The sequence below is a fragment of the Lonchura striata genome, chromosome 2, assembly GCF_050655825.1.
Source record: "Lonchura striata isolate lonStrDom1 chromosome 2, ASM5065582v1, whole genome shotgun sequence".
NCBI lineage: Eukaryota > Metazoa > Chordata > Aves > Passeriformes > Estrildidae > Lonchura > Lonchura striata.
In genome coordinates, this window is record NC_140704.1 from 98,989,729 (window position 1) to 99,015,380 (window position 25,652).

Sequence of the window (25,652 nt, forward strand, 5' to 3'; positions counted from 1 at the left end):
GCAGGAATCTACATGAAGACATTTTGCCTTTTACTTTTTGTTGGCAATCTAAATATAGCTTGGAGTGGCTAATATTCCTGTTCAGACCCACAGCACAGCACCCGCTGTTGCGCATATTAAATAGGAGGATTAAAATCTTTATGAGGGTTTTGTTCATTTTGTGGTAGACATTTTTCAGAGATGAGTTTTCATAGTCATTCCGAAATTCAAAACCAAAAAGCAGGGCCCAAAACATAATGATTTGGAATAAAGAGTTCGTCTTACCCGTTAAGCAAGTCTCTTACTGTGCTGATTGCAGGAGGTCTAACTATTTGCAGAGCTGGACAACTTGTTTTCCACATAAGTGGCTCATGACACTTATTTGTCTTCAGAAAGGCTGCAAGTTACATATTTGCTGCTGTTTGCTCTCAACCAACATGCTGCTGGGTGATCATGAACACCCTTGTTTACCACTTAATCCAGTGGTAACTGAAAATACTCAAATTTTGGGGGCAGTGCTTAAAACCAACAGTGGAACTTCATGCAGGACAGGGGAGGTTTCTCCCAGTCCATGGATATGGACCGCATGGGGTTTTGCCAATTGACTGCTGCTTGCCTGATTCCAGGAGATTTTAAGCTCCCCAGTTCATTTCCTGAGAAATGAATTAAGGGTGTAAACACTTCACCACATACATCAAGCAGACATAAAATTATACACGTTTCCCTGTGGCAGATGAAGCACTCTTAAATCAGGTTGCTTTAAAGTTTCGTCCAACACTTCCCGGACCTCCAAATTTCTGTTGTAGGCGCTACTTCTGGAAGCTGCTACCTCCAGCCATTCTCCTTGCTAGAGTCTGCAGTAATGCTGTGGGGATCTACATGTCGAAAAGAAGCTTATTGTAACCACTAGCTAGAAATGAAGATGACTCAAAAAACAAGAGGGTTCCAAGTTTTGTATCTGTAACTGCATAAAAAAACCACCTTGCTTCTCGCAAGCTAAGATTCATTGTAAGATTCATTTTTATGTAAGATTCATCTTTATTCTAAGATTATTTTTTTATTTTCTCAGAGATGCTTCACTCATCCCTGTGGTTCCCTTTTCTCCATAGCTGTGTGTTTTCTGCTTTTCTACATTCAAAGGCATGTTCTCCACAGACGGGAGCTCAGCAACTGAAGAGCTGTGCATGAATGTCTAAGGAGCTAATGTGACCTTTGGTCATCTGATGATTCAGTACATTGCCTGTGAGGCAGCTAGCTCTGATGGGCACCACATGGGCCTAGTGAAGTAGTGGGAATATAGAGAAAATGTGTACAATTTAAAAGGGGAGAATAGTTCAAGAAATAGCTTTACCTGAAGAAATAAAAGCCTGAAAGGTAACATGTGAAAAATGTTAAAAAAAATAAAAGAGGGGAAAAAAGGGGAGATATTTTACTAGGAAAACAGAAAAGTTTCACTGGGGTCTGTTTGAAGAAACTCATAACCTTTCCCAGAAGCTTGATGGTCTCCTTCCTTGTGAAAAGCCATGTTCATTTGAAGAAATCATCAAATAAAAAAGGCTGAGTTTCTGAGTAGAACATGAATATTTGTGGTACTAGCATCTGCGGTGGCCTTTCAATTTACTAGACCAAAAGCAAAGAAAAGGAGGAATTGGACCAGTCTAGTGGTTGAGAGTCTTTATGGCTTCCAAACCACACAAGAATTCATTTGTGCTGTTAGCATAAATTTATTATTTAGGGCAGCTCCAAGAAAATATTTCTGCCTTTTTCTTAGATGAAGGACATCCAAGATATGATGCTTTTACAAACTATTGCATATCAAGTCTCCTGTTTGCATTTCCCAAGATGCTCCAGTCTCATCCTGGCATTTCAGAGAAGAGTAAGTAGTAAGGACTACCGGAAAGAGGCCAGGACAGAAAGTCACATTGGCCTGAGGTGCTGACAAGCAGCAGAGTGGGAAATCAGAATCCCTTTGGTCTGCTGGTATCTAAATCCCCCCATAACTGGGTGCCTCTGCTGTGCTGCTGATCTCTTTTCCATACCATATTAAAAAAAAAAAGTAAAAGTGCTTCTGTGGATTGCCCGTGAATGCCATGGTCTCTGTGTGTGCAAAATAAGGAACCATTTTATTTTCTAAGAATCCTTCTCTTTGAAGATGACCTGCTCAGAATTCATGAAATGTGATGGATTTTCTTCCTCTGGCATATGGATGGTTTCTCCTTAAATTTAATCTCTCTTAAGCATGGCTCACTCTATTTCAGTCATCCCTGCTGCCCACACTCATCCACCATTTCCCCTGTACTTTGTAGAGAGCTTCATAGAGCAAATCTGAAGAGAGATAGTTGAGACTGATGCTGAGTTAAGAAACATTTAATCTTCATGTAGCTGAAAAGCAAATGAGCAGCCATTTCTCCTGGTTAATTAATAGCACATGTTTTGTAAAGTGAAGTGCATCTTAGAGGCTGGACTCTCCTCTGGCTTTTGAGCAGTGTGATTCCACATGGCTCCTGTGGAGCCACTACAGGTATTTTTCACAGGGATAATAGATTCATGTCCAGTGAATAGAAATTTATGTTCACGTAAGGTGGTCCTGCTGACCATGCTGTTCTCATTCAAAGTATCTAAATGCTGAGTTTCCAAAAACAGTGCCTGAAAATGTGGAAGTGGGTTTGGTAAGTGCTTCTGGAGAAATTGGAACAAACCCAACATTTCCTTAAGAATATTTAGTCTTCTTTTCAGCACTGTGGGAGGTTTGATCTGCTGCTTTGCACATTTTTTAAGTGCTTTCCCTTTGAGACACCTAGGGCAAAGGCCTCAGGCACTTGATGTTATCTGTTTTCATAAGAAGAGTTTTTTCCATACCACAAAAAAAACAAAACAAAACAAAAAAACAAAACAAAACAAAACAAAACAAAAAAACCAAAAAAAAAAACCACCACCAAAAAAACTGCTTCTGTGGATTGCCAATGAGTTCTATGGACTCTGTGTGTGCAAAACTCCCACTGTCATCACCAAAGAGCTGCACAGAGAAAAAGAGTAGCCCCCGTAATAGATTCATGAACAGAATAAGCCAGAAGGGGCCCAGAATGGTGCAGCAGAATCCCAGCCATGCCAGGTGTGGTGGGCAGTATGAGAATCTGGATAAAACAAATGTCAAAAGAATCTAAAGTCTTAGTTACAAATCTGGAGAGACCACAATATATATTTTAATTCTCTCAGAGGAAATTGTGCTATTAGTATACTGAAATACATTTCCCCCCCCTCCCTAAAGTGCTTCAAAAGCAGCATTTGGGATCAATTTGTCAATCCTTGAAAAAAAGCCTGGAAAGGGCAAAATGGTCAAAGATGACATTCTTGATACTGAGAGGTAAACATTGTCCAGTAGTTGAAGCTGCTCAGGGCAAAGCAAATTTCTAGGTGCAAGGGGATAATATTGCATGGGTAACAGGAGTGAGAACGCTTTCACCCTCCTGCATCAGCCCACAGAGCTCTGACCTGTCCTCGTAGATGAGGAGGCTGCTATGCCTGAGCTGATGAGAGCTCAGGACAGCCTCTGACTCCCTCCTGACTTTGAGCTCCACATTCACCACCTTGCACACAGGAGTGGACTTTTGGGCTGGCAGCCCAAGGACTGTACCAAGAATACCAGGAGTTTCACCATGCTTGCCTCCCTGTGACACTAAAGGTGGCACCTCTTCCTTTTCCTGGTGGAGACCTCCAGTCTGGTGATAAGTGCAGCAGCAATCTGTGATTGTTTGTTTGTGCTCATCCTGCTGATGCTGCAGTCCATATATTGACTTCTCTGGGAGTCTCAGCTTCCAGCCATTCTAGGTCACTCTTGTCCCCATCTCCTAACCCACATTTTCTGTTTGTGTGCGTTGGTGGTTGAGCATCTGTCTGCATGGCACACCACCGTGTGTGGAAGCCTGGATGTCTTCAAAGCAGGCAGCTGCATTTGCAGAAGCTGGATAGAAGTCAGATGCTAAAAAAAAAAATCTCTGGAAAACTTAGAGGTTCTTGGCTTTAAAGGCATTTAAAAAATAAACAAACCAACAAGCCCCCCCACCTTTAAAGATGTGCTTGGCAGAGTGTTATAAACAAAGAAAACCAGTTTGCCTGTGGGATATTTGGTTCTCCTCGAAGATCTGCTTGCTTCTATGCAGGTGGCACCAGCTGATGCAGAGGAAAGGAGTGATAATGCCTGGGGAAAAGGACAAATAAATACTCCAGGCTTTTCTATCGAGGGGAGAGGTTGAGGTGGAAACACTAAGCAGCACCACACCAAAACCAAGCCATAACAATAAAAAATCAGTGAAAACAAGAAGAAAGAAGAAAAAGTCATTCTGCTTGGACAATATAATCTGTTTTAAAATTGACCCTCTTTACTGTCCAACTGATTTCATGCTTTCATGTCTTTCTTTGGACATGTAATCAGTTTCTCTTGGTCTTTATCTGTGTGCTAAGTTGAACTGGTTTTATCTGAGTGTGAACTGATTTCATTAAATCACTGCAAGCTGGATACTTTTACTGTACTTTGTACCATTTTTATTTCTGTTTACTCTAAATTAATTAGTACCAGTGTCAGGCTGGAGCAAAGCACATCATTCTTCAGCACAGTAAGTGTCCATTGGTTTAACTCAATCAGTACAAATTTCAATTTAAGAGCAGCCAGAGTGGGCCAGGCCAAAATCCACTGGTATCCTGGTGATCAGAATATTCCAAAGCAGTACTTTGGTATGGGCATAGTGAGAGTACAAGCACCCTTTTACGACTCAGGGGCTTCATCTCTTTTTGCTTGTGGATGCTCTATTTTAATAGGACTTTTGGAATTGTTTTCCCTTTTTTTTTTTTCCAAGGGAGTGTTTGTCTCAATGCTTACCCAGTCAATTAGACATCTGACAAAGAAGGTTTTCTCATTCTGCACTTCTGTAGGTGTGTTAGAAGTTTTCTTAAGGAAAAAAACCCTCTTGCTCCTACATTTCTAAAGTGCTGGGATCCACTCTTTCTATTAGCATTAGGTGGCCCCACCTTCTCCTTGGTAAAATTCAATTCAAATAATAAAATATTTCTTTTTTATATTTGTCCAAGCTTCTGCTAAATCAAATATTTAGTATCTCTAGAGCAGATTAAAGCCTCCCTCAATTAATAAACAGTGTTTAATATTTCCCTGACTTCTCAGCTTGTACCTTTCAAGCAAGACAATAAAACTCCCACACAGGCAGCTGGCACTACATGTGTTTGTACGCAAAAATGAAGAAGTGGCACACAACTGTGTGTGGATGAAGGCTGAACTTTCCTCCACCAACCAGCCTGAGACCCTTCCAGGAGTTTTTTTCAGTTGTCTCTCTTTCCCAGAAGCCACATTTGCTGCCTTTGCTGGCAAGTTTGGCAACCTGATGCCACTTATGTGGTTAAAAGCTGCAAGTAGCAATTCCCACTAGAGAAGGTGTCTTCTCCCACCCCATCCTGGGTAACCCAGGGCTTGTAGCTCTTTGCTTCTGATATTTTCACTGCACAGCTGTAAAGGAGGCACCCCTTTCTTCTCCCCATCCTCACTGAATGAGCACAAAGGCTGCTTTCGTCCAGAGAGCGGCTTGCATCACCTCTGGGGAGACAGTCCCCTGATGTGTGCTGAGGTTAAGGCAGCATCACCACAGCAGCAAGGTAAGGTGGAAAACAATCACCTCTCTTAATTTCTGAGCCTTGTCTGCCTCTGAACATGGGACACGGGCAAGGATGGAGGGGCAGGAGGGAGTAGCAGAGAGGGCAGGGGTTGCAGACAGCCCCATTTGATGTTGTGCATCATATAAGATAACGTGAGCAGAAACTTCCCTTCCTGCTCACAAACAGGCAACACTTCACCTCTGTTGCCAAGAGGTTTTCATTTTACTGTGCCTGGCATAAACTTTCAAGATCTTAATGTATTATGTCAGAAAAATGAGCTTTATTTCATACTTCCAGCATCTGGTGGTAGTGAGGAAGAGAGAGAGAGAGCAGAGGAGCAGAAGGATGCTATTAGCAGCAGCTCTGCTGTGGAAAAAACACCTGGACCTTTTTCCCCCTGCAAGAGCAATTGAATGCAGAGCCTATGTCACTTGCTAGGGACTATCACCTTCCCACTGGCACAGCAGGGATGGGCCTGATGGGCCAGATTTAATGAGGAAGATGATGTTGCAGGGGATGCAGGGAAGACTTAGGGCTTCACATACTCCCTCATGGTACTGGGGTACAGTTGGGCAAAAAAAGCAGCCCCAGAGAGCTTGGCAAGTGTGAACCACTGTTCTTGCTTGTGCTGTACTCTGCTGCTAGGTCAGTGGGAACCAGCTTTAGAGGGAGCAGTCCTGCCATGTCACAGTACTTATGTGCCCAGAGAGCACTGGGACACAGGTGCCTTCTGCCTCATTAATTTCTTCTTAGTATTATTTTTTTCTAGGTAGCACTTTGAAACCCACTCCTAACCCACTCACAGATCATAGGAAGAAAAGTGGAAGATTTCCATGAAAATCTTAATATCTTCAGCTGTTTATCCAACAACAGGATATGGATTTCAAACCTGCAATGCATATATGTAGAGGGAGAGAGAGAGAGAGAGAGAGAGAGAGAGAGAGAGAGTAGTGGCATAAGTGAAAAAGGAAAAGCAATTTACTGTCTGATTTTTATTATGTATATTCTCAGCAGGCAAACAAAATGTATTCACCCACCACAGTGACCAGAAAACAATATATTTCTACTCTTATCAGACACAGGCATTGACTCAAGGGTTACCCATCCTAGCTCAGCCTTCAGATTTGGCAAAATTGATAAATGAACACGTTTTGGTGCATGTTGCCATTCCTGATCTTTTAAAATACCTTTCACTCATTGTCTCAGGTTCTTAGATGAGAAAACTTGCTCTGTAGTCTGCCAGGAGCCCATGGGTGGTTACAGGGATTTGTCCATTGCTTTTGTGTAATGCAGCTTTGTTGGCCTCACAGAACATACACCCAAGGAAACTCTTGTGCAATATCCTTGGATACCTCTTGGCTTTTGGAAGGAGTCTGGGTCTCCTTACAGTTTGAAGAGCTGCTGTCCACCTTTTGGGTTGACTCAGCCCTATGCAATACCAATGGTTGTTTGGTGAAAGCTGTGCCACTCAAGGCCTCTTTATGATGGGGCTTATTCAACTTCTGAGCTGGACTTTTAGAGAGCGAAAGGAAAAATGACCTGGCTCCCAAGCTGCCATGCACATGCTGAGGACATGAGCCCACCTTGAGGAAAGACCTGGGCTGACAGCCTGGCTCCAGTCCCTGGCCAGCAGGTGACTGGCACATCAGGCCTGACTTCTGGACAGGTGTCCTTGGGGGCAGGCATATCCTCAGGGCACCAAAAATGATCCCTGCAAAGGAGGGCACCGAGCCCCCGGTGCGGCGCTTCTGCCCCAGGAGGAGCTCAGGCCCCGAGTGCTTTTCCCTCTGCTGCTGGGGACAGCTGCCCCGAGGAAGCCTGTGGCCTCCCTGTGCCCACCCATCCAGACAGAGCTTCATATTTGGAGATCAGCACATCTGTCAGAATGGTTTCCTACCGCCGGCTTGCAACCTTGCCATAAAGCTGCGATCACACCTTCAAACAACCCCTTGTTCATGGAATGTATTTCAAAGACTGGCAGATCTGGCTGGCAGAATGGGGTCCCATATATGAATTAAAGTCTTTACTTTTTTCTTCCAGAAGTTTTCAAGAGTGCTAGTGACAGAAGAGGAAGGGAGGGAGGCAAATTAAAAACTTTTTATACATTAGGAAGGTAAATGAAGCAAGTGAATGCAAAGACAAAGAGATGAAAGTCATATTTTATGGTAAACATCATGCAAGAGCTTCTTATTGGTGATGGGTGTGCAAAATAAGACACCAGAAGCCAATGAAAGAAATGGTTGTTAATACTCTGTCTAGAAATGATAGTTAGTACTGTGACTTTCTTTTTTTCCCCCACTGATTAAATAATTTATATCAGAATACTTTTGTAATTTGAGTCTGTCAGATGGGAGCTCTTTTATATATAAATATATTTTTTTCTTTCCTGCTTTCTAATTAGCAAGGTACAAAACAGAATAGTAATGTATTACACAAGTGGAGAAGTGACATTGTCTGGAGAGCCTGGCTGTGTCCTGATTCCCAACAAGGAGCGCTGTGATACTGTGCTCAGGAAGCCCAGACTCCCCTCCTTTCAGTAGCTAAAGAGTTAAAGAGACAGATCAAAGTGAGAAAAAGGGAAAATATTCCTTTCAGGCTCTGAAACACTGTTGCCACCATGGAGAAAGTAGTAGAAAATTAATAAGGTGGTGTTGGAGCAGATGCATGACCTGCAGTATAGTACAGAGGGCAAGAGTTCAAATATAAATAAATATGTATGGCTGTGCTATGTCTTATTAGATAAGAGTGCTGTCTCGTAAGCAGTTTAGGTGCAGGGAAGTGGCATCTGTAGTACTTGTGAGACAAGGAGCTGCACCATAAACAAGCCTTCTGATTAAGCCAGGGATTTTCTAAGAGGCCAGCAAGAGCCAGAAGGGAGATTCACCATTCCAGTTCCCTGGGATCAAGGTATCAGGCATGTTGGGGGGACAGAGGGTGAGTCTCCTGCAGTGATCCTGGCAGGATCATTTGGGAAGCAGGACCACTGGGTTCAGCATTGTGAAAGATTCTCCATGAACAAAACTCCCCTATGTTTTAAGGCAAGTTTAAAATGCCATACTACAAGGTGCACAGCAGATGCTAAGTCTCTTCAACTTCCATTTTTCCAGATCAAAACTTCAGGAGACATCCTCTTGCACAACATATAGATCTGGAGAATGCATTTCAGAGCTACTGTTTGAACATCCCAAAGCCAGTAAGTGCTTGGGCCAGGAGACAGTGACGGCAACAGATGCAGACCCCAGCCTTCCCTGAGAAAAGCCTGAGACTCCTTTGTGTTCAGATCTACCTCAAATAAACCTAACAGAAATCACCTCACAATAACTTCTCAGCCACAGGCTAATTTGAAAGTTATATTTAAAGGTATATGGATTTGATGACGATTAGATCATGATGAATTCTGTTGCAGTTTTTTCTTCCTTGTGGAATTACTTATGAAAAGAAAGGAAGCAGCATTTAAGGCTGAAATGAGCTGATTACAAGCAGTCTTAAGAAAAAAAAAGACACAGACAAAATAGAGATTATCATTCTTTATCAGTTACAAATAAACTTCACCTCAGGTTTTCCACTTCAGTTGAGTTTCCCCTCTATTTTTCAGCAAAATATTTCTCAAATAGTTCCAATGACCCAAACCAAGCATTTTTCACAAGATTAATTTCTCTGCTGCAGAAGTTCATTTATCCTAAGGCAGACTCCGGCACAGACATGGGCAAGGCTTGTCAGGTAATGTGGAAACAAATGTAGGCAAAAGAAGGAATTGATTCCACGCAAGTTTCACCCCTCCCCACTGCACCTCCCTTCTTTACTTTTATAGAGGGGGATTAGTGACATGGATAAGCCACAGGAGTAAAGCTCGCGTGGTTTGTACATGTCACCAGAACCCCTACAGAAAAATGCAGCTTTATAATATGTACAATTTCGGTTTAGTTTATTATTTATAATACCTGGGTACCAACAAAAAAGCTCAGACACTAATGCAAAGTTTTTAATTTCTTAGTGCGTTGACATCACTTACTGTCTTTCTCAATGTATTTTTATTTGTTTGATCTTCTATAAATTTTTCTCTTTGTTCTTCAGATGGAATAGCAAATCTAGTTCATTCTGAAGACACTATGCTGCTATAAAGTAACTGAAAAACCTTTAAAAATTTAGAGTTTTAAGTGTGATATCATGTCCCATAAGAATATTTGTATCATTACAGGACACAGTATTACCTAGTTCCCTGGAAATATGAAATTCCATTAATTTGTAAGATTATCTAGTTTAGTTATTTTAATGCAGACAATTTATTGGAGAGAAATAACTAAATATTTTATTCCTAGTCCCACTTTGTTTCAGTGTGATTTTGGCTACATCAACATTTGCAAACCTTTTCTTTCTAATACCTTCATATCAAGGCATCACAGCTGAAGATTTTAGTGCAGGCTCTGCTCACGGAATCGGATTGCTAAGGTTGTGGTACTTGCTGACTGCCTGTGCTACTTCCTTCTTACCTTGGCAGTGGCTGATCCCATTAATATTTTGAAGAGAAGCTGGAAGGTATCTCTTTCCACAGATTTGTGATCAGACCAGGCATTCAGCTGTCTAGGAAAAGGGACAATGGTGGCTGACAGTAGGTGAAAATTTGAGGATTTGGGGTTTTTTGGGTGGGGAAATGTGGCAGGGCCAGGGAGCATCAGGTCCTGAGCAGGAGGAAGTGGTTTGGGCAGAAGAGGACTAGTAAGAATCACACTGGAAGGAGGAAGGGCATAGGAGGCAAAGCTTACTGGAGGGCCAGAGTTTTTCTCCCAGCATGTGGCCACAGAGTACATCCTCACAGTGTCTTTTGCTTAAATCCCACCAGGATCAGGAAAATGGGCTCAGGAGCACTGTTCTCCCTCACTCTGCTTGTCTAGCACCTCCTCCACCACCTTCTCAGCAGGGCCTGCTGCCACTCCAGCCACGAAGCACCTCAGCCTCTTCCTTTACCACTGAGAGCCCTCCTGACCACCACTTTTACCTCCTCCAAACAAAGCATCCCTCTAGTCTATATTCTGACATTATTATGTATTCACTTCCTCCACACACACACTCACACACACACGCACATGGAGAGAATTAAAAGAAATCAATGAAGAATCAGTGGCCAGTGGAATGATGGATAATAAAAGAACACTTTAAATGAGCAAAAAAACTATGAACAGTTGTGGGACCACTGCTAGAGACAGCTCACAGCATTGCAGGGTTTAACAAAGGAAGATCAGAAGTGTTGACTAGACACTTTTGTTCTGAATTTGCAATGAAGCTGGAGGGTGTATCTATCCCGTCTGACGTTTCTGCAGGAGCAGAACATTTATCTCTGCTACAAAGGAAGATCTGAGGCAGCACCTGCTAAAATTAAGCTTTCCCAAAACCAGCTCTATTAATTTGCACTCTGGAGTTTTAAAGTGAGTGGCTAAGGAACTTTCTGAAATACCCTCATTAATAATTCACCAATGTTGGGAGAATGAGTTAATTTTGGAGCCTGAAGGTCAGCAAACACTGCTCTAAACGAAAAAAAGGAAAAAAAAAAAAAACAAAAAAACCCAAAAAAACCTGCTAGAAAGAAGAGAAAAAAGAAAGTAATAGAGAGAATTAGAGAACCAGCAAGGCTGACAGCTCCAGATACATCCTGAAAACAAATTTTTAGGGCAACTATACTGAAAGATTTAGAGTCTGTATATATATATATATATATATACAGAGAGAGAGAGGGAGAGAGAGGGAGAGAGAGAGAGAGAGAGAGAGAGAGAGAGAGAGGATATGCATATCCTCATATAAAACAAAGGCTAGTTATAAAAAGTGCCGCGTGGTAGTTCAAGTCCTTCCCTGTTGTTAGGATGGGAGGTTTCATAAACTCAAATTATCAAGGCCATTGCCCAGGCACCCAAAGGATAGTTTGGTGCTTGTGTTATGCTCACAGTGGGAGGCTGATCTGGGGATGCCACTGCCCCAGGTGTCCCTGCATTCTCAGGGAGGACACAGTGGTATGGTCCCACAGGGCCATGCTGCACAAGGCACCCCGTGGTAACACCTTGGGCCACCCTCCAAGCCTTGCCCAGGTGTTTGAAGTGAGGCTGACGACACACTTGAGGTCAAGAAGAAACTTGCCTTTGGACCATGGGGGCAAAACAAGGAGTTACATCTCTGAGGCTTCAACAACTCAAATGGCTGCTGCCAGGTAGGGGTCTCAAATCCCTACTTTTGTTTTAGAGGATCCACTTTCTTGCAAATCTAAACGGCATTTTTATGATTATTTCCATTTGTTACATGATTCTTATTATAGTTCAGCACTGACGTCAGCAATAAACAATAATAGGATTGTGAACTATTGCTCTTTCTAATAAAATTATGCTTCTTCTCTGTATTATAAATCTAATAGCTATTACATCAGTACCCATAAATATATATCATTGCTTACCTTTTTAATATATACAGGGCATTGCATGCCCCAACAGAAAATAATCCGATTTTTTTTATAAGTTAGCCACAGCCATTATTAGATCATGAATGCCTAATAAGTAGAAGTAGAAGATATAATTAATGGACAGTTTTCATACCATTCCTCCTTTTGAAGGAGGAGAAAGAGGTTTACCTGCTTTTCTTTCCAGTCTAGAGCTGAAGCCTCTATTCTGTTCTCTGTGTTTCTCCATACTTTTCTTTGTGATTTCTTTCCCTCTCTTGTTTGAGGCTAAATGTTGTTAAAAGAGTACTGCACAAGGCAGTGCAATTTCTCCTGTGCAGTGCTATCAAAATCCCTCTCTTCCTTTAGAAAGAGCCAAGAAATAACCTTTTCTTCCACTGTTTGATGCACATACTTGCTCTCTCTGTAGCCAAGCATCTGGACTGCCTCGCTTGCCCTATGTGGGGGATGCCCCCTTTTCACAGTCTCCCCGTTGTTTTGTGATACCCGCTTTGGCCCAGGTGGCCAAAACTCCTGATGCTCTTCCTAGGTCTCTGTGGTGAGTGCCCGAAGGCTTGTGACAGAGGCTCATGTCCCAGGCAGGGTGACCACCCCAGTAATTTCCCAAAGCCCACAGCACAGTATCCTCTGTGAGCCCATCGAGCCTTTCTGGAGAGGATGTGCCTGGCAGCACCCCGGGGCAGCCCACGACACGGACACGGCTGTGATCTATGGAAACATGTGCAAGATCTGTATAAATAAGGCAGATTCCCCCCTCCACCCCCTCCTTCTCCTCCTCCTCCAGCTCCTCCTCCTCCTCCTCTCCTCTCTCTCAGCACTGATTAATGTGTTGAATGAAACCTTTAAATGTTTGATTTCAAAGCAGAGGGATTTTTCCCCCCTTCTTTCCACCTATCTGTAAAGAAGGAAAAAAAAATCTGCGATCATGTGGGAAATGTTGATTTTAATGGAAAAATTGCATTGTGCTGACTTTCATAGAGTAGAAAATCCACAGAGTGAGACTTCAGGCTTGGCACCTGCTCCAGAACCTTCCTGATGAAGCAAAGGTTGTCTTCATTAAGAGCATTAATATTCATGCAGCATGGTAATTTTGACACAGAAAAGGTCTCTGTAACCTTTTCTTGTGTGAGAATTTTTTACTTCTCAAGGAAATTACAGTCCAGCAATGACTTAATTAATGCTGGGTTTCTTCAGCGGATTTTGAAGAGCTGTCAGTTTGGGCTTGCGGTAGCTGTCAAGCAGGGAGAGGGCTCTGGCTAGGTAGATTGAAGGGAAGGAGGGAAGACATCCGAGCCCCCAGCGTAGATCTGTGTGGCTGGGGTGGAGTAATGGGGGGAAGTTGGGGGGCGCACACACCTCCCACATTAGTTTTAATTTACCAACCTGCTTTCCCCACTGCTGGGTCATTTATTACTGGTTTAAAGGACACAGCTTGAATTAGTCCTTCATTTCTTACTCAGTGTATTTGTTATTTGTATCATTATTACCACTATTTTATAAAATTCATTTTGCTCTCCTCTTCCTCTAACAGCATGCATGGAAGTTCTCAGGAGAAGCCCCCTTTGGATATTTCACAGCCACTGTAGCAAGTGCTGGGAAGAAAGAGAGAAGCCTCCTTCTGCTTTTAACAAAATATTTATATATGTGCATATACATACGTAATCAGATAAAAATACTCTAAAAAATGAGATGTGCTGCCAAAGAGGAGCAGCGGCAAGTGGTATTTTTTTTTTAAATCAAAGTTTACATTCTTCCCCAGTGATGTCAGTCATGTTTGCAGACAGGGCATTTCGCACAGCAGAGAAGGAGGGAGCTTCTGCTTTCTCCTTCTTTTGCTTCATTTGAATTTTTTTGAGTATGTTTTCGAGACATCCTTTTAGGATCGCTCTTTTCCTGATGCTGTTTTGTTTTTCTTTTTCCAGATTGCTCTGATGTGTCCTGTCAACTTTCCCAGATCCAGGACTTCTCTCAGTGCAGTACTTTTCTGCTTTCAGTCCCCTCTGCCTATCCCTCTCTGCCACAGCACAGTGCACCACCAGGGAGCTGCACCACAGCCTCCTCCTTCCCACTGAACAAGGTGAAGGGGACTTCAGCAGCAAGACCTTGAAGGCAAACGCAACTCAACACTCCAGCTGCAAATCCCCCTCCAGCCTCAAAAAGCTTTGAGAAGAAATTGAAGCTTTGCTTCTGTACCAAAAACATTCAAAATAAAAAACCATCCTGCTTTCTTTGGTAGCTGTATTCAAAGTATGTTTCTGTCACCTGGAAATTAGTGGTCCTAAGGCAAGGCTCTCTTAGTTTTCAAAATCTGGATGAAAGACCCTCCCTCTCAGTGCCAGGAAATGCAAGGGATTTTTGATTATTCTCTAGTCTAAATGAGGCAGCAGTGTTAGGCCAGCACTTTGTTTAAAGGTGATGCAGAAGGCTAAAATGAACATTTAAATAACGACCTTGAGGTATGAGCATTTTGAATATTTTAAGAAGGGAGACTACATATGACATTAATTTCAGCCATCTGTAGCCCTATTTTTTTTTTTTTTTATTTCTTGTGTTGTCAGAAGTGAAATTCAGAAATGAAATCCCAATGAAGTGCTGGTCCAAATTTCTGTTTCAGATGTTGGCACCTTGCAACCCAAAAGCACGCTGCAAAGTGAGTGAAACCAAGGCTAATGGCACCACGATGTGCTGGATGATGTAGATAACAAAACTGAAGGACATTCTGCTGAAAAACATACATTATACTATATGTTCATGTGGATAAGTATATAGATATTTTAAAATAACTTGCACATTCTCTACCATTCATTTTACCTCCTTTTTAGCCACTGATCATTTGCTGTGAACAGTCCTAGCATGCAGGACTAACTGGGCTCCAAACCAGAGGAAACTGATAGCTGAAAAAACCCCAAGGAAGGTGATCAAGAAAAGGAAACCTTATGTGTTCTGTGGCCACCTAGATTCTGAATCTCTAAAGAGGTCTTCATCATCCCTCAACAATGCTAAAAAGGGAGATTCTGGTGAAATATAACTGGTTTGGGCAACAAACTGAGTGTTTGTTATAAGTTGGGTAAGGTGATAAGATGGTCAATAGAGTTGAGAGAGTACCAGAGTGCCAGTCAGGGGTTGGTCTCTTTCTAGGTTTTGGCCTGTTTCTAGGTTTGCTTTAATTAGGCACCATCTTCATCCACCCTACCTGCCTGCTGCTGTCTGGAAGCACTCAGCTGCCTTACCTGGGCTGATCCACTTGTTTCAGGGGTTACACCTACTTTTCTCTCTGTTGGTTCACCTTTTAATATGGTAATAACTCACATGTTTTGCCAACTAATCAACATGTTTCCTAAGGACGATCTCACAACACTGGGGTCCAAGTGAAGAGATGGCAGCAGCCAAGGGGACTAGGATCAACTGCTGAAAATGTCTCACATGAAAAGCATATCTAGTCCCATTCACAACCAAGACTGCTTCCAATTTCTGATTCCTGGCCAAAAGCCACGCACCTCCGGAAGGATCCTTCTTTTGCCGAAGTGCAGTGGTTTCTTGCAGAATGTGGTTTCAGTAATAAACCATTTGATCCAATGCAGCATGCAGTTCCACTTCACAAACCTCTCCAACTTGCCTTTCCCATACTAGAGAAAAGAGATAAGAACATTTTCCTGATCAAAATACGACCTCTTTTCAGGTACCAAAGCTATGTTGGAATAAAATGTGGTATTATTTATGCACACAGGCTAGAAGGATTGCTGCAAAGGGAATTTTCTAGTCCAGGGGACAAATAATAGGAGTTGTATTTCTTATCATCAAAGCAAATGAAATAAATACTCAATATTTCTTCCACCTAACAAAGTAATTAACAGTGCCATAGTCAAGGGAACATGCAGGTAAATGGAGCAATAATTGGGGTGATACAACATTTGCCCACTTCTCAGATGAGGGATAAGGAGCAGACCAGAAGTGAACCCGCATTTTATTTACTGCTACACCACTGGTAATTAGACAGCTTGCCATAATGGATTATCAGCAACCGGTAACACTCCTTATCCCTGGCAGACAGAGCAGTGTGCGCCACAGAAGAAGCTGTTAAAGGCCAAGAAATACAAGTGTGCAAAAGATAAGAATAGCAAGTGCCCTCCCCATGTCAGGCTGACTGGGAGTTGAAAGCAAGCAAGAAAGTCAATCTTAAAATATGCCAGTTAATTTTAATGACATTGAAATTTTACTGACAAGTCTGAAGTATTTTAAGTAATGTCAGAATTATCTTACTTGGGAGAAAACTGAATTTTTATGATCTTTTTTTTATGTATAAGCTGCATTACTGTTTTATGAGGGAAGCCTGTCAATTTGCCTGCTTTGAACAAAACACCTCTGCAGAGATGTTCCCACTGCACTACTTATTCTGCTCCATCACCAGTGGAAGAGGGTAGGTCGGGAAGGATCCGCATGGGCTCGCTCACGGTGTGTGTGTGCTGTCTGTGTAACCTGGCTGCCAGCCCGAGCCAGGCTGATCGACAGCAGCTCCAGCCCCCGGGGCAATCCCTCACAAGGCAGAGCGACCTTTGATGGAGCCCTGCTCTGTCAGCGCTGTCTTTCCCCACGTGAGCCTGGCCTTGCACAGGGATGTTCTCTCCAAGGCACCTGAGCATCGCCATGAGGAGTATGGAGCCCTGCATCATCCCAGCTAAATGAGAGAAGGCCTCAGCTTGTTCACTTGATTGACTGATTGATGATCTTCCAGCCAGGTTATAAATCTTCACTCACCTCTGTGTCTTTCTCTGAACTGAGCACCAAGGAAATACCAACCTCTCCTCCCTACAATGCACAGGGACCCGGGTGCTGCCCAGCCGATGCATCTGCCCATCTTCTTCAGGGAAAAAAGAGGGGCCATAGGATTTAATAGTCCACCATGACTGTGCTATTGGGATTTCTAAAACCATTTGGTTGACATTAGGACTGGTTTTATTCCCAAGCAGCCATCCAGGTAATTCATACACACACACACATACACACACACACACACACACACACGCACACACACACACACAAGTACCTAGGTGCACACCCACACCCCAACCCTTCAGAATCTATGTTTAATTCAGCAAGAAATGAAACCCAAACTGCTCCTCAGAGCTGAGATATTCCCTCCTGGGGTCTTGCTGCCTCTGGGCTTTTTTCTAAGACCAGTAGTATTGTCTTTACATTTTCTCCAGATGCTTTCTACCAACACATCTTGCTCACGTTATTTTTCTGGCCCCATCTGAGAGTCCCTAGTCACCCAAAACCCTGCTCTGCAGCCTGGTTAGTGCAAGTGACTGTGGAGAGAGTGATACTTGCTTCTTCCCACTCCATGTTTTCCCACATTGTGCAGTGTTCAGCCCCCGGCAGCCCCTGGTCACCCATGTCAGGCCACAGCCTGATCTGGTGGTTTAACCTTTTGGCAATGACTGTAGGATGTAATCTGGTGGTTTTAACAGTAATCCCATCCTCCATTAAAAGGTTATAGCCTTTGAAAATGGTCTCTATAGACCCTGCTGGGTTCATCCCTACAAAGTTCAATATATTTTCCCAATGTGAAAAGCCCATCATGGAAATTCTTCCCCTCTGCCTCTCCCCTCTCCCCTCACTCCTGTCTGCCACGTGACATCCAACATGACTCCCAACCTGGGGAGGCATTTAGCAGGGCTCCATCCCCTAGCTGGCATAAAAACCCTTCCTTCTGCTGGTGGGCCTCCCTCCCACCCCTATTTCCCACTGCCAATCTCTCTATCCTGCTTAGTGGTATTACAGCCATGAAATATGATTTTCTCCCAGTTGGGAAAAGGAATTTTACCATGTTTTGCTGAGAAGCACATTTAATATAAATAATTCCTACTGTTCACAGGCTCCCACTTTTATGTAAAGGTTTATACTGAGCCCACAGCAAAGAATTTAGGAAAAGGCTATTCATTAAGACCCTTACTTGTCTGTCACCTCCAGAGATCCCCCACTGGCAGAAGGGGTCATGTAATGTCTTATTTATACCAATCCTTGCAGTATTCATTTTCTCCACACCATTTTAGCACACACCTGGGTGTTTTTTCCTCATTTCTCTATTTGTGGTGCTTTTTTGATTTTTTTCCCCACCCCAAGTCACTTGTTCTGATCCTAGCATGAAACATCCAACCTTTTAAAGAAATCATTCATTTTTTTTTAAAGGTTGAACATGTCATAGGAAGTTGGTGCACCTAATATTAAATCCCTGCTGTTTCTTTCGAAGTTCTTGAACATTGGGTAACTTGCAGAGGTGCTCGAACACAGAGGATCAATGTGGCATGGAAAGCCACAATGGAAACCTATTTTTTAAAATACATTTATGTTTAAGGTTGGCATCTGCTTTGCTATGTGATTACTCATTTAAGGGGTCAAAACCACAGCCAAAGAGTGCTGCAATAGATCTGTCAGAGCCTTGGAAACACAGAAATGTTCAAAATAAGGGCTGAATCCTCTTAGCCTGTGTACCTCAGCCTCAAGTTGAAAGATGATGTGCAAGGTTCAGGAATGGGCTACGATGGTTCTGCTGTTTACCAGTTGCTCCCCAGGAGCTGCTCGTAGGAGTCCTCAAAACAAATACACCACCACACCATGGATCTTCGCTGGCAGCCTAGGTGCAGGCACTGGCAGCTGTCCTGTCACGGAGGCAGCACTGATACCATGGTTTAATCAGGGCACCCTAATCAGGTGGAAGAAGGCTCAAGCACCAGTGGAAAGATTTTTACATCTCCGGTTTATGCAACTGCATCTGCTGCTTGGTTTCATGCGAATTCCATGGCTGTAAATGCCAGCGTCGATGCTGTAGCCCAGGGCTTAGCAATCAGCCTCATGAGTGGAGCAAGAGTGCAAAGAGAAGAAGAAAACACTACAGAAGGACAAAAAAATAAAGTAGTAAAGTGACCCACTTTGAGCAGGAGTGTTCTTTGTGAGCTCACAGAGCTGGCAGCAGTGGGGAGACCCCTTGGAACAGTCACCTGGAAAATGAACATCCTGCATGCCTGGCACTGGACTTGGATGAACTGCCGAAAAATGTGTTTCCCCTTCCTGGCTCAGCTTCAAGCCCAAACCTGACCCTAGCAGAGCAGTTTAATGACCTGGCACGGTTGGCTTCAGCAACCAGCACTCCTCATGGTTTTGAAATGTCACACCCTAAAAAGCCTTTCCTGTGAGCTGGGGAAGTTAACGGAGTCACCAAAAACAGGTATGTGGTCATGTCCACTGACACACAACTAATCAGGACTTGCTTTTTAAGAAGACACAAAAAAGAATGTAGCAGACCAATCTTAGCATGAGGGTGAATGCACAGGCTCAAAACAGGCCAAAGAGAGTCAGCAATGGTGGGTGGTGGATGAGAGCTGAAAGCTTAGCCTAAGGAGCCTAAGCAGCAGCAAGAGAAAGATGGAAGTGAGAAGGAAAGTAGAAGTAAGGAGAGCTCTGAATATCTCAAGAAGAGACAGCTCACAGGACAGGACATTTTGACAGATAATGACAAGTGATGGGGAAGCAGCCTTACTGCAAAAGCCAGGATAGGGAAAAACTTCATGATATATTTATACAGAAGAACTGATAATTTACAGACCATGTGCAGAAGGGATTTTAAAAATTAGCTGGTAATTTTGGATGCCATATGGAAGAGCTGACAGAGTGAGACACCTTCAAGTTATTCAACTGTTTCATTTTTGGAAAATGAGACATCCAAGAGTTCTTTCAGGTTTAACCTGCATAACCCCTGTCCAAACTTCTAGCACCAGACCCAGACTAATGCTGATCTCCTTAAGTGCTTGTCCTCATTTCTGAATCAAGTGGCTGGAGAGTGAGCTGTGGCTGCAGTGGTCCGTACCTCCACACAACCCCAGCCAGGTCCCACATGGACACATGGATGCTCCTGTAGCCCTTGTCCTCAGTACAGGCAGCTCTCCAGGTGTCAAAAGGCAGTGCAGGCAGCTCAGGCTTTAGCAGTGCCCCACTGTTCTCACAGAGCTATTCCTTGTTTATTCATTTCTAATTTTCCCCTCACAGCCCTGAAGAGCATCCTGAGTCCCCCAGAGACTTCTGTCAGGATAGCCCATGCAGCAGTGAAGATGCAAAAACATCAGCCTCCAAAGATCAGCCCCTGCAGAGGCTGTGCTGCCCTGTGGCCTGGCAGGGCCTGCAAAGCCTACAAGATGAAATTTTTCAAAATATGACCTTACTTAACCCTTGAGCCTGGGCTACTTTCAGCTGCCCCAAAATGATTGATAGAAGACTCTGCATGGTATCACTAATCTCGGGGGCAGTGCAAGCTGTTTGGGTTCCCGTGTGCACATATGGAAGAGCTTTGGAGTGTCAGATCCAATACTCAATCGCTGTATCAGCAAAGGTGCAGTGAAATTCACTTTACTGCTCCTTGAATGTGTTATATTTAAGATTGCCCAGAAGAGGACTCAAGTCTCAGGACCATTACTTGGAGAAGTAATTTTCCCCCTTGTGCTATTAAGCATGTGGTTTTCTTTATTTTGAGATCTCACTTTGCCTGGGTATATACATCCATATATCTCACAATGCATGTATGGAAACCATACACAATAACAAAATAGCCTTATGTACTGTTATGTACTATAAAGTTTTAAAATTTACGGGGTACAACCCTCTTTTTTTTTGTTGTGGCTTTTTTTTTTTTTCTGAAAAGAAAAATTCTAAACCAGTTCCATATAGTTAATGTACTGTTTGGCCTTCCATTAAAAATATACTATTAAACCAGTCCCAAAAACACTAGCAAGTGAGTAAATGTTTAAACCACAAATCTCTCTCAAATCCTATGGGAAGGAAGGGGGTGGGGGACTCTACCAGTTCCAAAATGGCAAGATCATATATCAGAGGTGAATAATAATGTGCAAAAATATATGTTTCAAGGAGTAACACAAACTAGGAGGGGTAGGAGAAAGGACTTTAAGGGATGAAAAATCTTAATGCCAGTAAAGATGGAGATTCTGAAAGTGTAGGTCTTGCTAATGGAGTGGAAATAGAGAGAGAAAAAAATAAAAAAAAAAAAAAAAAGGAGAGAGGAAGAGAGAGAGGAAGAGAGGAGAAAAAGAAGAGGAGGAAGAGGAAGAAGAATTAAAGCAAAAATAAAGCAAAAGGAAGGGAGGAAGGGAGGAAAGAAGAAAGAAAGAAAGAAAGAAAGAAAGAAAGAAAGAAAGAAAGAAAGAAAGAAAGAAAGAAAGAAAGAAAGAAAGAAAGAAAGAAAGAAAGAAAGAAAGAAAGAAAGAAAGAAAGAAAGAAAGAAAGAAAGAAAGAAAGAAAGAAAGAAAGAAAGAAAGAAAGAAAGAAAGAAAGAAAGAAAGAAAGAAAGAAAGAAAGAAAGAAAGAAAGAAAGAAAGAAAGAAAGAAAGAAAGAAAGAAAGAAAGAAAGAAAGAAAGAAAGAAAGAAAGAAAGAAAGAAAGAAAGAAAGAAAGAAAGAAAGAAAGAAAGAAAGAAAGAAAGAAAGAAAGAAAGAAAGAAAGAAAGAAAGAAAGAGGGACTGTCTGGGAACAAAATAGCAGGGTGACACCCACCTTGGCTGTAGCAATGCAAATGAGGCCTCATTGAACTGGAGTGCACAAAGCACAACTGTATATTCCGTACACGAGACAGTTAAAAATTTGAACATAAGGTAGCATTTCCTTTATCATATCCCATAAAAATAGCAATTTGCTAAAGCCCTTGTAGCACAGTATGGAAGGTGGTGTATTTTACTGATAATGTAGAGATGACAGATAGTCCTATACTAGGAGGTTTCAATGGTGTCTTGCTGTATAGCATAATAAATTGTGAGGAGCAGAGACAGAGGACAGTGCAGGCAGGCACTGCTCCACCTCCAGTAGCCAAATAATTCAGCCCCAGCTCAGTAATTATGCTGTGTGAAAATATGGGATTAATTAGACTGGTACACTAACACACTGTAGTCTCATTAAAGGCTGAACAGCATTTTCATAGATACTGCCACTTGAACAGGGCTGCTGCTAATGTGAAAAGACAAAGTCTCTTCTTTTCACACTCCTTGCTTATTATCTTACTTAAGGCCACTTAAGCAAAGTTCCAAAGGCAGCCTGGCAGCAAGCCCTATGTGGGATTTATTTTGTTATTTTACCTGTATGCCGAGGAAACAGAGTCAGGGGGAAAAAAGGGAAACGCTCACATTAGCAATAACCACAAATTCCCCTTTGTACCAACTGGAGTTTTTCTTCTCCTTCCTCCTTTTTTAATTTTTATCTCACTCTTTTTGGGTTGAGGGGGATGATGTTGTGGACAGATGTGTCAAAGAGACATCTATTACAAACCTCAGCTTTTTGGTTTCAGTTTCAGGGGTCAGCCTCTCTGAGGGATTTGCCCAGTCTGATGGGGGAGCAGGAGCCCCATGACAGTGCCACATCCCGACGAACAAGTGTTGGGGTAAGACCCGTGTCTTTTGAACTGAGAACTGATTATGAGCCAGAAGACACAATTCATGCTAAATATTCACTTTTTCACAGTCTGTTATCTGCTGAGAAAAACCTCCTTCCTCCTAGTTACTCCAAGCCACTAAAAAAGTCTCAGTCACCCAGAAAGTCCAAATGTTGCCACACTCGTAATTATAACTCTGTTATATTTCTCCAAAGAACCCATCACCTGGGAGAAAATTGATTTTGGAAGAGAAGGATATCTGTAACACAGCCTCTGTTAAACAAGCCGATGTCCTCCGTCAGCTCCCCATGCTGCCCACACCCTGTGGGTAAGCACAGGCCAGATTGTCACAGTGTCCCCTGCTCCAGTGGCTCCAGCCTGCTTCGGGACACCTGGGAATGCTTGCTGCAGCTGGAAGGAGGTGGGAATCAGGGCTGGCATTATCCAGCAGCTCCCACTGGGGAGTGGGCTTGGTTCCTGTGTGCTTTAATTCTGGGTAAGTGCTGGGGATAGAGCCCGCTGCACGGGAAGCAGACTGCCACGGGGGTGTTAATATATAAAGCCTGTCCTTTAAAATTAACAGGCCTCTGTAAAGACCTGCTTCACCCTGCTCTCAGGAGAGCTATTAGAGCAGAGACAGACTTTGCCACATACATGGGAAGGAAGCAAGGGGGGCAGAGAGGCAGCAGAGGAACTCAGCATATCCTGATGACAGACAATAATAGTGGTATCTGTGCAGAAATACTGTGGGCTAGGAGATGCCTTTGAAATAGGCAACGGTAATATTCAAGTCGGAGAAATAGCTGATGTTGAATAGACTGAAACCTGCTTTGTGGCTTAACAAAAGTGGGCAATAGAGAGAGGCTGACATGAAACAAGTCAGTTTGCAGCAGGCTCTAAGGTTAGCATCATTAGCAAAGGAGAGAAATTATTAGCAGTAAAAAGTGAGACATTAAAAGAGATTTAAAAGGAGAGCTAGAGGGAGCTAGGGGATGGGGGGTGCTTTATTTGTACCAGAGGAAAATAAAAGAGATTCTACCCAGACACATTTGAATACTCTCTGCTGCCTTTGCACACAGAAGTTTTATGAATATTTACCTTTCACATGGTTTGGGGAAGAATAAATTCTTTGGCATTAGTAACGAAATTTGAGAGCAGATTCTCTTGCCCATATGCAAATGCTCATAAGAAATCAAGTGCAAAGAGCATCCCAAATAACGTCCCTCCTGTGGGTAAGTGCTTTTATGATCATCTGTTTAAAAGCAGAGTGACTGATGGCCAGGGTGGCTGGACCTTGTTGGTCTGAGTTAGGTACTTCAGATACGGCTTCAGCTCAGTTCGTTCAGTAACACTCAGTAGCACTTTTGGTCTGAAGTGACATTGGTCACTTTAAATAAACAGAATGTATGCTCCTAAGTCTTGTGAGTGCTTCTGAAGCCATCAGCTCCTGACTCCCTGCAGGTAGTACTTTAGGGCTTTCATCTTTAGATGGGGACAGCATGCAGCCAGCCAGGTTTCCTTTATGCTCACAGTCAGCGTTAATGTCCCTGAGGACAAGGGAGGAGAAATTTAATTTCTGGTGTCAGGCTTTTTAAATATGTCTTCCAGATCACGAGTCTATTCACATTACACCATCCTCACTGAGACTGGTATAAAGGAGCAGAAAGGCTGTGGAGAGACTTGTGTCACCCACTGTGTGTGCCACTGCTCCACAGAGTGACACATCTCATGGCACGTCAGGACCCTCGGCAAGGAGCCAAGAGACACAGGGACCACGTCTCTGTCACACTGTCCAGCAGGACAGCCCCGAGGGCACTGCTGAGGAAGTTTGCAGAGATGGTCCCCAGAAAGCCCTTCACTATGCAGCAGTCACAAAGCAGGGAAAAATGTATTTGCAATTCCTTCTCATAGATATACTAAGGAAACAGGTCACACTGAGCCAGGCAGGGAAGATTACAAGTCTGCATGCCCGATGTCTGCACATGTGTTATGGTGCTCTTGAGCTGTGCTGTCCACATAAATGGTAGGTCTCTCCCAGGACATAGTTTCCCCTGGGACAATTGTCCCTCACACACTTGGGTCTCCAGGAAGCTAAAATAAAAGCTCCCCAGTTCCCCTTACTGGGGGTTGTTTCACACTCAGCCCCACAGTTTTGCTGGAGACCTCAAACCCTTCTTAACCACAGGAAGGAGAAAAGCCAAGTCTGATAGCTCTTATCCCCAAAACTGCAGCAAGACAAGCAGCAGCCATCACGACCAGCCCTGGGCACCTGACACTCCAATTGAGCCAAGGGCAGCTCGCTCCAGCACAGGGCAGCCTCGCCCATGAGTTTGGGAGGACTGGTGGTGGCTCTGGGAGGGCTCCTCCCAGCCACCAGCTCCAGGCAGCTCCAGGCAGCTCCTGCATCCTGGCAGCTGGCACTGTCTTTGCTGCAGCCACTCCCTGAAGTCTCCCTTCTGCTTGTCTGGCCACGGGGCCACCATCCACTCCTGGTTCTGCCTAGAACAAGCCACATCAGAATGAGTTCACAGCTTTTGGATGGGAAAACCCAGAATACCTCCTTCCCACTACCCAAAGCAGAGTGCACCAAGGGGTTAAGCAGAAACACACAGTCCAAGTCTTGAGTAATGCCATAATGCCATGCCCTATTCCATGAGTCACAGGAGCAGGCTGATGCCACAAATGCGGTCACAACACAGAGAAAATGCAGGACGCAGGATCAGGAGCATGGAAAGTTATAACTGACAACAGGCTACGTGTAGACCAGAAGTGAGAAGAGTTGGGCTTTCCTCCTCTCCACTGAGGGGTCCCAATGCTCCATCCTCACTAGCCATCTATCTCTGGTGATTGTCTAAAGGCTGAGGTGAAAGTCCAATACTGAACCCGAACCTCACTGAGCACTCGAGTTGTCAGCAAGCCTCTGAACAAGTGCCTTGATTTTAGCAGCAGCATTTGTGGCCATAGTGCATGTCCCAGCTTAATTCCTGAACCCAGTTCTTGTGCACCACACCAGCATGAGCCTTTGGAGACAACAGGTAAAATACTAATGGAAGGAATTACGGAAATGCAATTTTGACACATAGGCGAAAGAAGGTGAGAGCTGATTATGAGACCTGTCAGCTTCATCCTTCTCTCACCTCGTTGTGT